At 35.0% G+C, this 18,363-nt stretch overlaps 1 non-coding gene across 1 annotated transcript; it reads left to right on the top strand.

The window, feature by feature from the left end:
* Nucleotides 1–17,410: 17,410 nt before the first annotated feature.
* On the top strand, nucleotides 17,411–17,483 carry TRNAD-AUC (transfer RNA aspartic acid (anticodon AUC)). The gene has a single exon. It is a non-coding gene; the product is annotated as a tRNA-Asp (tRNA).
* Nucleotides 17,484–18,363: the final 880 nt, after the last annotated feature.

Raw genomic sequence — 18,363 nt, 5'->3', positions numbered from 1 at the left:
ACATAATTTTCTTTTGTGGAAGCACCAGCTGCTATTGATTCTTGAAGGTTATGGTATTGAAGGGTTTGTCTTAGGCGCTACTCTTCCTCATTTTGCTTTCCTACTTGGGACCGATAGTCAACTTGTTGATAATCCTACGTTCATTGCGCATAAAAAGTAGGATAAGTTCTTAGCCTCTTGGCTCTTGTCCACAGTCACGGATAAAATCTTAGTGCATCTAATAATGGCCAAGACCAGCTTTGACATTTAGACAACCATTGACAGAAGGTTTGGTGCCAAGTCCAATATCAAGATCTCGAGTATGCGCCATGCATTATACTCGATCAAGAAAACAAATCTTACCATCAAAGATTACCTGTCTAAGGTCAAGAGTCTAAGTGACAGTCTGACTGCAGCTGGGAGCCTAGTTATTGAACAAGAATAGGTCAACATTGTCTTGGCAGGTCTCTCCATCGAATTTGAGCCCATTCGAGTACTTGCTTCTGCCACTCGCATGAGTCTTGAACTGGTCACTGAAATGCTTCTTGGTTGTGAAGCACGAACAAAAGTTCCTTTACAAGCTAACTTGGTGTCTCGGTCATAGCAAGGTAATCTCGACAACATGAAATCTGGTTCAGATTCCAGTCATGATTCTCATCAAGGACACAGGGGTCAAGGTCATGGGTGGTATCGTGGTCGAGCTCGTGGTTCAGGTCGTGGGTGGTCTAAATCTAAACCACAGTGTCAACTATGTGGTAAAATAGGACACATGGTGCAAACATGTTATCACAGATTTGACGAGAATTTTTCTGGTTTTGGTTCGAGTTCCTCAATGTAAATCAATTATCATCAGCTTAATGAGTCCCCTACACCCCATTTCTCATCGACTCACTGCTGTGGCTCGTTTTCACAGCCTTCCTCTGCAGCTCTTCACCTGTCCTCTTGAGCTCTATCTTCCTCCTTGCCTACTCAAACCTGGTACCCCGATTCTGGTGCAACTATCCATATCACCCCGACCATGGCTATTATTACCAATGCTTCTCCTTACACAGGTACAAGTCAAGTCTCCATGGGCAATGGTGAGTCTGTTTTCATAGCTAATATAGTCTCATCAACCTTTATGGCTGGTTCTCGGTTGTTACACCTAAAAAATATACTACATGTTCCTACAGTTTGTAAAAATTTGATATCTGTAGGGCAGTTTACAAGAGATAATTCAGTCTATTTTGAGTTTCATCCCTTTCTGTGTTTTGTGAAGGACATTCAGACAGGGAGGACTCTACTGGAGGGCCACATGCATAATGGCTTGTATAGGTTTGACTTCTCTCTAGCTGCCTTACATAAGTCTGGTCCTGCTCAAAGCTTAGGGTCTCCTCTTTTGTACAACGTACAGGCTTCTTCCTCCTTTGAACTGTGGCACAACAGACTTAGACGTCCCTACCATAATACATTTGCTCGTGTTCTGCATTCTTGTAATGTGTCTTTCAAACATAGCAGCTTGCATTTTATGTGCACACATTGTAAATTGGGCAAATCTCACAAGTTGCCTTTCAGTGCTTCACAAACAATGTACTCGTTTTCCTTTGAATTAGTCGCATCCGATGTTTGGGGACCAGCACATGTGCCATCAAATGGTTTCTCTTATTATGTTTCTTTTGTTGATATGTATAGCAGACATACTTGGCTATATTTTCTTAAAAACAAGTCTGAGGTTCTTTGTTGTTTCCTTCATTTTCACAAAATGGTTTAAGTGTAATTTGGAAAGTCTATCAAAATGCTGTAGACAGACTGGGGGGCGAGTATCATTCCTTGTCCACTAAGTTCTCTCAACTTGGTATTCAACATCGAATAACTTGTCCTTATACCTCAGAACAAAATGGGGTCATTGAAAGGAGACATCGACATATCGTTGACATGGGGCTCACACTACTAGCTTGGACATCCATGCCTTTGGAATACTGGTCAGCTACCTTTTCTCATGTAGCTCATCTGATCAACAGGTTACCAACACCTGTTTTGCAAAATCAAACTCCTTATGAGAAGCTATATAAAGCTCAACCTGACTATTCTCAACTAAAAATGTTTGGGAGTGCGTGTTTTCCTTACCTAAGGCCCTTTCAGCACCATAAGCTACAATTCCGGTAACAGAAGTGTGTTTTTCTCAGGTTTGGTTCTAACTAGAAAGGTTACAAATGCCTTGCTGAAGATGGTCATATGTTTGTCTCTCGTCATGTCCTGTTTGATGAGACACTTTTTTGTTTCAGGCTGGCTTTTTTTTACCAACAGCCTTAGCTCCTGTTAGGTTCCTTCATCAAAGTTCTCATGTTCCTATGGTGGCATTGACTAGTCCTCCTTCTCCTGGTTCCTTACATCCACTTGAAGGTCTCCATGCCTCAACTTCAACCCAGCCTCCTTCTATCACGCGATCTCCTAGTTCATTACCTTCACCTAGGGATTCTTTTACGATGGCTAGTTCACCTGCATCCGGTGCTTCAGATGCCATTCCTGTAAGGTCACCTTCTTCTGTCAACTGCCATCCTATGTGCACTCGATCGAAGAATGGTATTTTTAAACCAAAACTTTTCTCCTCTACCTTGGAAGAAAATGAGCCATCTAACATTTTTGAGGCCTTTAAAAGTCCTGCCTGGACTACAGCTACACAAGCAAAATATGGTGCCTTAATGGCCAATAACACATGGAACCTTGTACCTCTACTTGCAGGCAGTCGAGCTGTTGGTTGCAAATGGATTTTCAAGGTAAAAAAACATACAGATGGATCAATAGCTTGATACAAAGGACGGTTGGTTGTTAAGGGCTATCAACAAGAGGCAGGTATCGATTTTTCAGAGACCTTCAGCCCTATGGTCAAGCTAACAACGATCCGGGTAGTGCTGGCCCTTGCCGTTTCTCTAGGGTGGTACCTCAGACAAGTAAACATCAACAACGCATTCTTGAATGGGGACCTGTATGAGGAGATTTATATGACACAACCACCAGGATTTGAGCAACAACGAACTGATGGTCAACAGCTTGTCTGCAGACTATGAAACGCTCTTTATGGCCTTAAATAGGTATCTCGAGCATGGTTTCAAAAACTAAGAGAGTTTTTTTTGGCTACTAAGTTTGTCGCCTCTAAAGCTAAAAATTCTCTTTTCATTCGACGAGTAGGATCCCAGCTACTCTATGTTTTAGTATATGTTGATGACATAATAGTCACTGGTACTAGCTCTCTTAGCATTGATCAGTTTGTCAAAGACTTTGATGTTCACTTTTCTTTGAAAAGCTTGGGCCAGTTGAGATATTTCTTGGAATTGAAGTAACTCGTACTCCGAATGGTGTTTTCTTAAGTTAGAAGAAGTACATCTAGGACTTACTTCAACGAGCTTCCATGGATAGGTCAAAAGCTTCTCTTACCCTAATAATGACCACTTATCAATTGTCAGCTCATGAAGGAAGCCCGATTGAGGATGAATGCTTATTCAGAAGTACTGTGGGTACCTTATAATATGTGGTAATAGCGAGGCCACACATTTCCTTTTCTATGAACAAGGCTTGTCAGTTTATGCACAAACCCTTGGATACATATTTCAAAGCTGTCAAATGGATTCTAAAATACTTGCAAGGGATACTAGATTATGGGTTACGGTTCACCCGAACCTCAAAGCTCTTTCTTGAAGGCTATTACAATTCAAGTTAGGGAACGGACACTGATAATCGCCAGTCAACCTCAGGGTTTTGTGTCTTTCTTGGAGGAAATCCAATTTCATGGAGCTCTAGGAAGCAGTAAGTGGTATTGAGATCCACCGCAGAGGCAAAATATAGAAGTCTAGCCCATGTCACTATAGAAATAGTTTGGATTTAGTAATTGTTGTCTGAACTTGGTGTTTTAGCTCAAAACAAAGCATTGGTTTGGTGTGATAACTCAGTCTCGGTTGCTATAACAAGCAACCTTGTCATGCACTCCAAATTCAAACACGTTGAATTGGACTTATTCTTTGTCAGAGAAAAGGTTGCAAATGGGTCCTTTCAAGTAGGTCATGTATCTGGACAGGATCAGATTGCTGATATCTTGACCAAGCCCTTATCAGTAGGGTTGTTCGACAAATTTAAAAGAAGGCTTAGAGTTGTTTCCACAAGAGGTGATGACATGAAGAAGTAGGAGAAGTCGATAAGCATGGGGCATGTTATGGAATACAATAAGCATTAATTGTAAAATTTAGTTAAGATAGTAAGTTGAGTTCAGTTGTTAAATGGTTAGTCAGTTAGCAGTTCGTTAATGACTTTCTGTATTAAATACTCGGCTTATTCTTCTTTTGCAGAGTGAAATGAAGTCAGTTTACTTCTCAACTGAGTATAACGTATCCGACATCGGGATAGGATTCGAGGCGTTTCCAGACTTAAACATAAACATTCATACCAAACCGGGTAATAAAAATGCGTCCAATTTAAAACCATTCATCCATATGCATATCGTCCCTTACACTAACCTACGTGGAACAAAACATACATTGGGAGTGGTTCGGGACTAAACTGAAGAATTTTAGAACTTTTACAATACTTAGAAAATTTTCTTGTTTTGGAGGGTCACACGCCTGTGTGAGTAGGCCGCGTGGTCTCACATGCCCGTAAGGCTTGGGACACGTCTGTGTCCTCAGCCCATGTAACTCACTGTTTATGACATTATCAACAAAATAAGGTCACACGATCAAGTCACATGCCCTTGTGCTAGACCGTATGGCGAATTTAATTTTCATGAATTTTCATAAATAAGATGCAGACTTCACACGGCCAGGGCACACGCCCATGTTCTAAGGCCGTGTCTTTCACACAGCCGAGACACACGACTGTATCTCATGCTCGTGTGCTTACTGCTAGCCATTCTGTTTCTCAAAACTAAGGTGTAGGGGACACACGGCCGGATCACATGCCCATGGGGGCATACCGTGTAGACAACTTTGAGGTTATTTTCCAAGCTGATTGTCACCCTTATTTGCTCAAACACATACATAATTTCAAAGGCATTTAACATGGTATAATTAAGTGCTTAAATATCATCAATTAAGTCATGTTCATGGCAACTCCATCTCAACTTATACATGCTCATGTTACTATACCTTGTTAAGTCAAGTTTACCAAATCACATGCACTATATAACATCAATTTACTCTATTTTACACATTCATATCTTAGTTGTCATCATGCCATTTACTCACGATTTCATCATCAACATCCATGATCACATTCACAATTCAACCATGCCAAACAATTTTAACCACAATATGTATGACCTTAGCACATGCATGGATATATGAATACGTTTACACCCCTAACAATCAATATGAACCATATCTCATAGTCATATACAAAATGGATAGTGAAATTATTATTAGCCAACGCATTGGGCCAAATTAATATGACACATAAACAAAAAGACCAAGTCCCCTATATATGCCACATTCAAAATATCAAAACCAATTATACCCAAATGACTAAGTTGATAGTGTGATCGATACTCCGACGACTTCCGATCCCTAAGCTAGCTTGGCGACACTAAAAGGAAATAAAAAGGAAGGGGTTAAGCTTTAAGCTTAGTAAGTTTGTATGTAAATAATAAGCAACATTAAACATGAATTAACATACACATAGCATATTATAAATTTGCACATAATCATCAAATGATCGTAGGCATATCTTACTCATTTGCAACCTTATCAATAATGCATCATAAATCGAGCTCATATCTCATGAGTTTTGCGTACGTACCTGTACCACTTCATAACATAATCATAACCTTTCACATATTTGGCAAAATCTTCAAATTACCCGTTGAATCACTTGGAATACTAAAGGATATCCGGGAAAATCTCATACACATAATAATATGCCAATGCCATATCCTAAGATATGGTCTTAAATGGGATCATATCGATGCCAATAGCCTAGCTATAGTCTTACACGATATCTCGTATCGATGCCATATCCCATATATGGTCTTACACGAAATCAAATATCGATGGCATATCCCAGATATGGTCTTACACGAAACCACACATAACCATAATGTCATGACATTTGTATCCTATCTATTCCTAAGGTTCAACCGGGAATTTTACTACATCGAATCCTTATTGATCGTATTCATAACAATAATTAAACAATTCATGCAATATCAAAATATTAAATGCATAATATAAAGTTGCATTATTTACACATAAACTTACCTCGGTACAAAATATGGACAACTAATTCGATTTAGTCTAAAATTTCATTCTTTCCCCGGTCTAGATCCGGACTCCGTTTTTCTTGATCTATAATAGAAAATTTAGCTTATTTAATTATTACATTGTTCAAATCAGTCCGAAAACCATACTTTGGCAAAATTATAGTTTTCCCTTAAACTTTTACATATTTGTAAATTAAACCCTAAGCTCGTAAAATGAAATGTACTCATTTTCTTTGTTACCCAAGCCTAGCCTGTAACACCCCTTACCCGAGACCGTCTCCGGAATCGAGTACGAGATGTCATCCAATTTAACTTACCGATTCGGAGCATAAAAATTTACTTTTAAAATTAAATTCACTGTTCATAACAACACTGTCCACCTGCGCAACTGTCACTAATTTAATTATAACTTGAGTTACGAAACTCAAAATTTAAATCCGTAAATTTTCCGTGAAACTAGACTCATATTCCTACTTACCATAAAATTTTCAGAATTTTTGACTTAGCACATTAGTACAGTTTATTCATTAAAGTATCCCCTGTTTCACAGCTCGACAGATCTGACCTCTTGGCGCTAAAAATCAAATATCTAATTGTATAGAATTCATATAAGGTTACCATTAATTTATTTTGAAAATATACTCACTAAGGAATCTAAACATATAAATTATGACCTATAATTATTTCTGTACAATTTATAATGATTTTATAAAGTTAGAACAGGGGACTTCAAAAACCATTCTGACCCTGTCTCACTAAAATTTAAATATCTCAAAATATAAAATTCCTTTGCCTACACCGTTTCTTTCATGTAAAAATAGACTTGATAAGCTTTAATTCTATATATCATTCACCCTCTAATTCCATTTCTACTATTTATGGTGATTTTTCACATTCACGTCACTGCTGCTGTCAAAGAAACTGCTTCTTTGAATTAGTTACCATTTAAACATACATAACTCCAAAACATATTCTTTAATAACTACTTCAATAGCTAACATTAGCCATATCATTTGGACATGCTCAAAATGATTAAGACTCTATACATGCCATAGTTTAAACATTTTGAAAAGCACATAATACCGAGATGGTTATGATAGTGTGATACGAGCTCCGACGGTCCACTATTCGATCAAGTTCAAATCACTATAAAACAAAGGAAAGAAAGAGATGTGTAAGCTATAAATAGCTTAGTAAGTTACATGTAAACAATAATTACTCAATTAATAATTAACACTTTTAACATATAACTAATCAAAACATTTCTTAGCAATTTCAATCACTTACACATACACAATCTTACCAATTCACTTGCATATACATTTTCACACTTAACATTTCATATTCACTTTAATTCATTATTAATCCCGTTGAACACTTGGAATATACACGGATACGTAGAGATTTAGCACATAAGTGCCACACTGATATGTAGCCGAAGCTACCACTGATATGTAGCCGAAGCTACCACTGGATGTAGCCAAAGCTACCACTGAAATGTAGCCGAAGCTACCACTGATCAATAACACTGGAAATGTCCACGGGCCTGCTCACACAAGCTGTCAGGTGTCTGCAACACATGCTAGATCACCCAGCACCCGGGACTCACTGTAACACTGTAACACTGGTCTCTAGTGACATGTCACTTGTATCCAATTCTATTCCTAAGTTCAACCGGGAATTTACACTTAACACTTTATTTTCAACACTTTATCACTTGAATAATTCATGAACAACTTTCCTTCCACATTCAATATTAATTCACATATCAAATATAATTCAAAATTTATACAAATATAACTATTATTTACATAACTTACCTCGGATGCAAAACGACTATTTTTGTAATTTAGTCGATAACTTTCTCTTTTCCCCGATCACTTGCACTATTTCTTCTTTCTTGATCTATATTAACACAATTTAATACATTTTATCAATATTCCATTCAAATACAATTCATACACAACATTTTGACACATTTACATTTTTCCCCATAACTTTTCAAAAATTCCACTTTTGTCCCTAAGCTCGTAAAAATAAAATTCTCTAAATTCTTAAATTTCAAACTTCACTAAATCATATTTCATGCTCATAACGGGCCTCAATTTCACAAAATCACAACTTTATGCACACTTTACCATCTTTCACAATTTAGCCCTTTTTCAACATTTTTCATTGAAATTCATCTAGTAAAACTTGTAATTAACACTTCAAACATTCATTATCTAACATCACTAATCAATTTACAATTATATCATGAATGGGTCAATTTTTAAACTTTAATTTCATTTAAATTAAATGGTAGAAACATGAAATTCAAGCTTCAATAAGCATAAAAATACAAAAATAATTAAAAACGGGGCAAGAAATCACTTACAATTGAGCTTAGGAAAATCAAAACCCTTAACTATGGTAACCTGAAACTTTCGGCAGCAAGCTTCTGATTTTTTTGAAGAAGATGGACACTTATTTTCTCTTTATTTTGTCTTTTACCCAATTTGGACAAAAATGCCCTTGACCCATTACTTAGATATTTTTCTAGAAATACCCTTTTGTGTCCATAACACTAATTTATGGTCTAATTGCCACATAAACACTTCCAATTTCATGCAATAATTCAATTAAGTCATTTAATCACTAATTAGACACACTTTGCATTTTTCTCAATTTAGTCCTAAAAATTCAATTAAGCACTAAAGCATTAAAATTTCCTATCCATATTTTCACACAATATTTCAATCAATCAGTAACTAATAAAAATTTATAAAATTAAACTATTTCACTTCGGATTTGTGGTTACGAAACCACTATTCCGATTAGGCCCTATTTCGGGCTATCACAATTCTCCCCCCTTAGGGATTTTCGTCCCCGAAAATCTTACCAGTGAATAAGTTGGGATACTGTTTCCTCATAGCCTCCTCGGTTTCCCATGTTGCCTCTTCCACCCTATTTCGGGCTATCACAATTCTCCCCCCTCAACTGTTTCACTTCTCGTGCCAAGATTCGAATCGGTTCTTCTTCGTATGTCATATCCGATCGAATTTCCACTTCAGTCGGTGAAATCACATGTGATGGGTCCGATCGATATCGCCTCAACATAGAAACATGAAACACATTATGAATTCTTTCCAATTCCGGTGGTAAAGACAATCGATAAGCCACTGGACCAATTCTTTCTATCACTTCATACGGACCAATAAATCTTGGACTTAATTTGCCTTTACGGCCAAATCTCAAAATTTTCTTCCATGGAGACACTTTCAAAAATACTTTATCTCCCACTTGAAACTCAATCTCTTTTCTTTTCAAGTCCGCATACGACTTCTGTCGATCCGATGCAGCTTTCAAACAATCACGGATTATCTTCACTTTTTCTTCGGTTTCAATTGTCGAGAAGCATACGCTATCACCTTTCCTTCTTGCATCAATACACATCCAAGCCCATTTAGTGACGCGTCACTATAAACAACAAATTCCTTTCCTGACTCAGGTTGCACTAATACTGGTGCCTCAGCTAAACACTTCTTTAATTTCTCAAAATTTTGTTGACACTCCTCGGTCCATTCGAACTTAACATCTTTTTGCAACAATTTTGTCATCGGTGAAGCTATCATTCGAAAAACCTTCTACAAATCGACGATAATATCCGGCTAAGCCCAGAAAACTCCTAACTTCAGATACATTTCTTGGAGGCTTCCACTCAACTATTGCCGATATCTTATTCGGATCCACTCGAATGCCATCTCCCGAGACAATATGCCCCAAAAATCCAACTTCACTAAGCCAAAATTCACTTTTGCTAAATTTAGCAAATAATTTCTTTTCTCGCAGCGTTTGTAGCACAATTCTTAAATGTTCAGCATGCTCGGCTTCACTTCGGGAATAAATAAGAATATCATCTATAAACACCACAACAAATTTATCCAAATAGGGCCGGAAAATTCGATTCATCAAATCCATAAAAATAGCTGGAGCATTAGTCAGACCAAAAGGCATTACAAGAAATTCATAGTGGCCATATCGGGTTCTGAAAGCAGTCTTTGGCACATTTGACTCTTTAACCCTCAATTGATAATATCCGGATCTCAAATCAATTTTGGAAAACACTGTGGCATCCTTTAACTGATCAAACAAGTCATCTATTCGGGGTAATGGATACTTATTCTTCACTGTCACTTTGTTAAGTTGACGATAATCAATACACAATCTCAATGTCCCATCCTTTTTCTTCACAAATAGCACGGGAGCACCCCACGGAGAGTAACTTGGTCTAACAAATCCTTTATCTGTCAGCTCTTGTAATTGCACTTTTAATTCTTTTAATTCAGTTGGTGCCATTCTGTAGGGAGCAATCGATATTGGAGCAGTACCTGGCATTACTTCAATACCAAACTCTACTTCTCTAATCGGAGGCAAACCTGGCAACTCTTCTGGGAACACATCTACATATTCACATACCACTGGCACTGATTCGATCTTTATTTCAGACACTTTTGTGTTCAACACATAAGCAAGATATGCTTCACAACCATTTTTTAAACATTTCTGAGCAGACATGGCAGAAATCGCAATTGGCATCACATTTGACTTATCTGTTTCAACCCAAAGAACTGTACCACTACCACACTTCAACTCAAGAATTTTCTGACTGCAATCTATCTTGGCCTTATGTAATGTCAACCAATCCATTCCCAAAATAACATCAAATTCATCAAATGGCAACAACATTAAGTTGGCAGGGAAACACTGACCTTGTATAATCAAAGGACAATTTTTGCATATTTTATCAACTATCATATGCTTGCCTAAAGGATTCGACACTTTAACCACATACTCAGTCAATTCAACACACAAATTCTTATCAGACACTAAATTCATGCATACATACGAGTGAGTAGAACCAGGATCAATCAATGCAAGAACATTAGTGTCGTAAAGAGAAAATATACCAGTGATCACATCAGGAGAAGATGCTTCCTCTCTAGCTCGGATGGCATAAGCTCTTGCTGGAGCTCCCACTTCAGATCTTACAGTCGTGTCTTTTGTTACGCCTCTACCACTAGTTCCAATCCCCACATTTCTCTGTGGTCTTCCTCTAGTAGTCACACTGCTCGATCTCATATTCTGAAACTTTTCTATCTCTTCTCTTTCCGGACAATCTTTCACAAAATGATCTTGAGATCCACATTTAAAACAAGCTCAGCTGATTAAATAACATTCCCCCAAATGTCGTTTTCCACAATGTTGACATTCCGATCTAGTAGGTTTAACACTACCTGTACTTGCCATAGAAGTTGCCTGAGCTTTAGAACCTCAATATTGTCTTCCTCGATCTCTTTGGAAATTCACACTAGAAACATTCGATCGAGTATTCATTTCTTTAAACTTCTTCGCTTGAGACTGAAATGGCTTGCCCATTGATCTTTTTCTTTCATCTCTTGCTTCACTTTCCACCTTTCTTTTCTCTTTGCTCAATTCTTCAGCCTTGATAACTCTTTCAACTAGTACCACTAACTCTTTAATTTCAAGAATTCCCACTAGCAATCGGATATCCTCGTTTAATCCATCTTCAAACCTTTTAGACAATGTAGCTTCATTAGATACACACTCTTGGGCATACTTGCTTAATTTGACAAATTCTCGCTCATATTCGGCTACCGTCATGCGCCCTTGTTTCAATTCAAGAAACTCTTTTCTCTTTTGATCAATGAAACGCTGACTCACATACTTCTTCCGGAATTCTTCTTGAAAGAAGTCCCATGTAACTTTCTCTTTAGGCACCACTGACACTAAAGTTTTCCACCAATTATAAGCCGAATCCCTCAGCAATGAGATAGCACATTTGAGACTTTCTTTTGGAGTACAAGATAATTCATCCAACACTCTGATAGTATTATCAAGCCAGAACTCTGCTCTTTCAGGATCATCATTTACATTAGCTCGGAACTCTTCGACTCCATACTTTCGAATTTTGTCCACTGGAGGCTTTGACAATTTTAACACTTCAGTTTGTTGAGGAGCTATGGGAACAGCTTGAGGAATAGGAGGGGGCGGAGGAGGTTGAGCATTAGGATTAGTTCTAACAAACTCAGTGTACCAATTGTTCATCATTTGGAGAAAAGCTTCTCGAGCCTCATCTCCTTGACCCTGAGTCTCGAATCGACTTTCAACAGGCACATTACTTTGAGCATCATCAGCTGTATCTCGGTTAGAATCCATTACTATAAAAAAAACATTTTAAGATGTCAGGAGTCGTCACACTATCATTATTCAATTATGGCATGTATAGATAGTCTATTACACTCGCTACGTTAGTCCGAGAATCGACTAAACCGTAGCTCTGATACCACTAAATGTAACACCCCTTACCCGAGACCGTCTCCGGAATCGAGTACGAGATGTCATCCAATTTAACTTACCGATTCGGAGCATAAAAATGTACTTTTAAAATTAAATTCACTGTTCATAACAACACTGTCCACCTGCGCAACTGTCACTAATTTAATTATAACTTGAGTTACGAAACTCAAAATTTAAATCCGTAAATTTTCCGTGAAACTAGACTCATATTCCTACTTACCATAAAATTTTCAGAATTTTTGACTTAGCACATTAGTACAGTTTATTCATTAAAGTATCCCCTGTTTCACAGCTCGACAGATCTGACCTCTTGGCGCTAAAAATCAAATATCTAATTGTATAGAATTCATATAAGGTTACCATTAATTTATTTTGAAAATATACTCACTAAGGAATCTAAACATATAAATTATGACCTATAATTATTTCTGTACAATTTATAATGATTTTATAAAGTTAGAACAGGGGACTTCAAAAACCATTCTGACCCTGTCTCACTAAAATTTAAATATCTCAAAATATAAAATTCCTTTGCCTACACCGTTTCTTTCATGTAAAAATAGACTTGATAAGCTTTAATTCTATATATCATTCACCCTCTAATTCCATTTCTACTATTTATGGTGATTTTTCACATTCACGTCACTGCTGCTGTCAAAGAAACTGCTTCTTTGAATTAGTTACCATTTAAACATACATAACTCCAAAACATATTCTTTAATAACTACTTCAATAGCTAACATTAGCCATATCATTTGGACATGCTCAAAATGATTAAGACTCTATACATGCCATAGTTTAAACATTTTGAAAAGCACATAATACCGAGATGGTTATGATAGTGTGATACGAGCTCCGACGGTCCACTATTCGATCAAGTTCAAATCACTATAAAACAAAGGAAAGAAAGAGATGTGTAAGCTATAAATAGCTTAGTAAGTTACATGTAAACAATAATTACTCAATTAATAATTAACACTTTTAACATATAACTAATCAAAACATTTCTTAGCAATTTCAATCACTTACACATACACAATCTTACCAATTCACTTGCATATACATTTTCACACTTAACATTTCATATTCACTTTAATTCATTATTAATCCCGTTGAACACTTGGAATATACACGGATACGTAGAGATTTAGCACATAAGTGCCACACTGATATGTAGCCGAAGCTACCACTGATATGTAGCCGAAGCTACCACTGGATGTAGCCAAAGCTACCACTGAAATGTAGCCGAAGCTACCACTGATCAATAACACTGGAAATGTCCACGGGCCTGCTCACACAAGCTGTCAGGTGTCTGCAACACATGCTAGATCACCCAGCACCCGGGACTCACTGTAACACTGTAACACTGGTCTCTAGTGACATGTCACTTGTATCCAATTCTATTCCTAAGTTCAACCGGGAATTTACACTTAACACTTTATTTTCAACACTTTATCACTTGAATAATTCATGAACAACTTTCCTTCCACATTCAATATTAATTCACATATCAAATATAATTCAAAATTTATACAAATATAACTATTATTTACATAACTTACCTCGGATGCAAAACGACTATTTTTGTAATTTAGTCGATAACTTTCTCTTTTCCCCGATCACTTGCACTATTTCTTCTTTCTTGATCTATATTAACACAATTTAATACATTTTATCAATATTCCATTCAAATACAATTCATACACAACATTTTGACACATTTACATTTTTCCCCATAACTTTTCAAAAATTCCACTTTTGTCCCTAAGCTCGTAAAAATAAAATTCTCTAAATTCTTAAATTTCAAACTTCACTAAATCATATTTCATGCTCATAACGGGCCTCAATTTCACAAAATCACAACTTTATGCACACTTTACCATCTTTCACAATTTAGCCCTTTTTCAACATTTTTCATTGAAATTCATCTAGTAAAACTTGTAATTAACACTTCAAACATTCATTATCTAACATCACTAATCAATTTACAATTATATCATGAATGGGTCAATTTTTAAACTTTAATTTCATTTAAATTAAATGGTAGAAACATGAAATTCAAGCTTCAATAAGCATAAAAATACAAAAATAATTAAAAACGGGGCAAGAAATCACTTACAATTGAGCTTAGGAAAATCAAAACCCTTAACTATGGTAACCTGAAACTTTCGGCAGCAAGCTTCTGATTTTTTTGAAGAAGATGGACACTTATTTTCTCTTTATTTTGTCTTTTACCCAATTTGGACAAAAATGCCCTTGACCCATTACTTAGATATTTTTCTAGAAATACCCTTTTGTGTCCATAACACTAATTTATGGTCTAATTGCCACATAAACACTTCCAATTTCATGCAATAATTCAATTAAGTCATTTAATCACTAATTAGACACACTTTGCATTTTTCTCAATTTAGTCCTAAAAATTCAATTAAGCACTAAAGCATTAAAATTTCCTATCCATATTTTCACACAATATTTCAATCAATCAGTAACTAATAAAAATTTATAAAATTAAACTATTTCACTTCGGATTTGTGGTTACGAAACCACTATTCCGATTAGGCCCTATTTCGGGCTATCACATAGCCGAACCTATGTCATGCTTGTACCAGCCCACATTTTTCATCAAATCACATTTCTACAACCCATTTTTACAACTTTTACAAAATGGTCATTTTTAGGTGTTTTCATCAAAAATCACTTAGTAAAAGATGTTTATCACGCATCAAATATTCATATTCTTCCATTAAACATCAAAATACATGCATGTCACACATGGGTCAAATTTCAAACATGAACCCTACTTCAAAATATGGCTAGAAATAGCTAGACCGGTTGATAACAACTTCAAAAATGTAAAGAACATTAAAAATGGGGCTAGGGTGCACTTACTATCAAGTTTGGAAAGTGAAGAAACCCTAACTATGGCTCCTTAGAAATTTCGGCACTTGATGGAGAAGATGGACAAGATTTTTACTTCATTTTCCCTTTTAATTCTTTTATTAACCAAATGACCAAAATGCCATTTTTACTAAACTTTCTAATTTTACCTATTCATGCCCATTTTTGTCAATAAAAATAGAAATTGGTCAAATTGCTATTTAAGCACCTCTAATTAATAATCCATTGCTATTTCATGCTTAAAGCTTCTAGAATCACATATTTTGCTACTTTTTCAATTTAGTCCTAAAAATCATATTGGACACCCTATCCACAAAATTTCTTAACGAAACTTTCATACAGTCATGCAAACATATCATAGACCTCAACATATTCATAAAATAATTATTTCTACTTCAGATTTATGGTCTCGAAACCACTATTCTGACGTGGCCCAAAATCGGGATGTTACACTGAGTACATTAACATGCTATACTGAAGCTAGGGACATGGCTTCCGCCATCCGATGATTGGATTAGAATCAACACCGATGGTGCGAATAAATTAGTGTCTCCATGTTGCTTGGACTAGTGGCTTTCGAAAAATCATTGTAGCAAGTGATAATGTAGAGCACGTATCTGTTTTGGCACATTAGATTGGTGAACCGAGTATCAAAGCTCTGATTAGGCATATTTTCTTTCTTTGCAATCGGTTAGCTTTCCTAATATCCACCTAAGTGCTATGCTATATCTCTATTCTAATATCATATTTTCAAGAACCTAATTAATCTTTATTAGTATAGCAATCAAATCCTAACTATACTCCCAAATTTATAAGGATTGTTCTTATTATTTATCATTTGTACGATTTAAAAGTTTTATAACAAACCTCATATACACGTGTATATATATAGATTCATTAATTATTTCTTTAATATTCTGTGACAATTCTTAAATACATTGATTCATAAAGAATAATAATAAAATTCAAATCCAATCTTATTTATCTTATTCCATTAAACAAATACTATTTCTCCTCATATTATTGAAGGCATGTCATTTTCTTAATATTTAACCACAACTGCCCTTATCATTAACCATTTCACATAGTTATTTAAAATCTAATATTAATTTCCACTTAGCCATTTCTATAAGTTAAAACTCATGAATGTAATGAAATTTCATTACAACGTATTCTCTCCAAAATCAACAAAATAAGGAAAGATTCTATTAAATCTTAAATATAAAATTATGCTAATAATAAATTAATAATAAAAAATAAATATTATTTTCATTATCGATACAATAATTATTACCACTTAATTAGATTTCAAATTTTATTATTTTAAATTAATTATCACTTAATTAATGTTATAATTATAAACTAATTAAAACTAATATTTATCATTATAAATATATATATACATTACCAACACATTTTCATTCAAAATAACATCTAAATAATTAAATCATGTTTTACCATTATTTAATTAGTTTTGTTTCCTTCACCAAAAAAGATATGGTTTTCATTATTATTTGAGATGTTTAGTTATTATTTTATGTTGGGTAGTTTTACTATTATTTGTTTTAATAATATTTACATTATGAACGCTTTATTATTGTGTTGTGAAATAGTATTATGACTCATATTTAGATGAAAAATTATTTTATTTAATTACTTAATATTATTATTATTGATTGTTTTCATTTTTATTACTTTTAAAATATTATTTTATTCTCTCAATTATTTTTTAAAATTAATAGAAATTTATTATAAATTAAACCTGTTCTCATATAATTAGAAAATATTTTAAAATTATAAAAATAAATGCATAAAATCGCGTTCATTGCACGGCAGTTGAAAACTAGTATATATTAAAGTAGTATACACTTTGCTGGGACACCAAACACTTGTTGGGGCACCAAGCTTATTATTCAAAATTGTAAAAAAGAAAAGTGCCAAAATAAATCCGTTGTAGTCTAGTTGGTTAGGATATTCGGCTATCACCCGAGAGACCCGGGTTCAAGTCCCGGCAACTGAATTTTCTTTTTTGCATAAAAGATAAATGTAAAATCTACAATTACAAAAACAAAAATCCAGAAAGTTGAAATAGGTTATTAAGACTAAGATTAAACTAATTGGGTGACTGCATGTTCAAGAACAAGAATGTTGTTCCATGTCTCTATTTGCAGAGGAGTTAAAGTTACAAGAAACGAGCCAGATTAAGCATAAAGTTGGAAGCCCTTGACCGATTCTTCTTCAAGGTTTGGCTATGGTGTTTCGGTGGTGAAGATAAAAGAGAATAAAATGCTTTCTCGTTCTCTCCACTTTCTACTTTTTCTAATATATTTAACTAAAATTTAACCTTTATAAAATATAAAATCCTTCACCAACCCTCCATACAAGTTCCTAAAATGGTCTACACGCCATATTAGGCCTTTTTATTTACCTTATAAGTCCTTATACAATTAAAAAAATTCATAATAATTAACTTTTATAGTTTTTTATGATTTAGTCCTTATACCTTAATTAGTCACTAATCCGGTAAAATTACCTATCCAAAATTCAAATCACCTATATCGTAACTTCAAAAATATTTAATAAAATATTTACGGGTTTGGTTTACGGGAACAAGGTCCTTATATCGCATTTTCGAAAACCATTGACTTTAAGGTCAATACACATACCTTGACTAACTTTCCAATTAGCAAATTCATCAGACCACAATTCATATAATATTATAATTAAATTGTAAATATTAAATAATAATATTTACGGGCTCAATCATTAAAAAAGGGGTTCCGAAACCATCGTTTTTGGTACCACTGAAAACCGGTTGTTCCAAAAACTAGGGCCAAACACTATATTTATAATAATGAATAGTCTTCTTGCTCACATTTTAATGGGCCTTATGCATTTCT

The sequence above is a fragment of the Gossypium hirsutum genome, chromosome A06, assembly GCF_007990345.1.
Source record: "Gossypium hirsutum isolate 1008001.06 chromosome A06, Gossypium_hirsutum_v2.1, whole genome shotgun sequence".
Lineage (NCBI taxonomy): Eukaryota > Viridiplantae > Streptophyta > Magnoliopsida > Malvales > Malvaceae > Gossypium > Gossypium hirsutum.
This window is presented reverse-complemented; position numbering and strand designations above follow the sequence as displayed.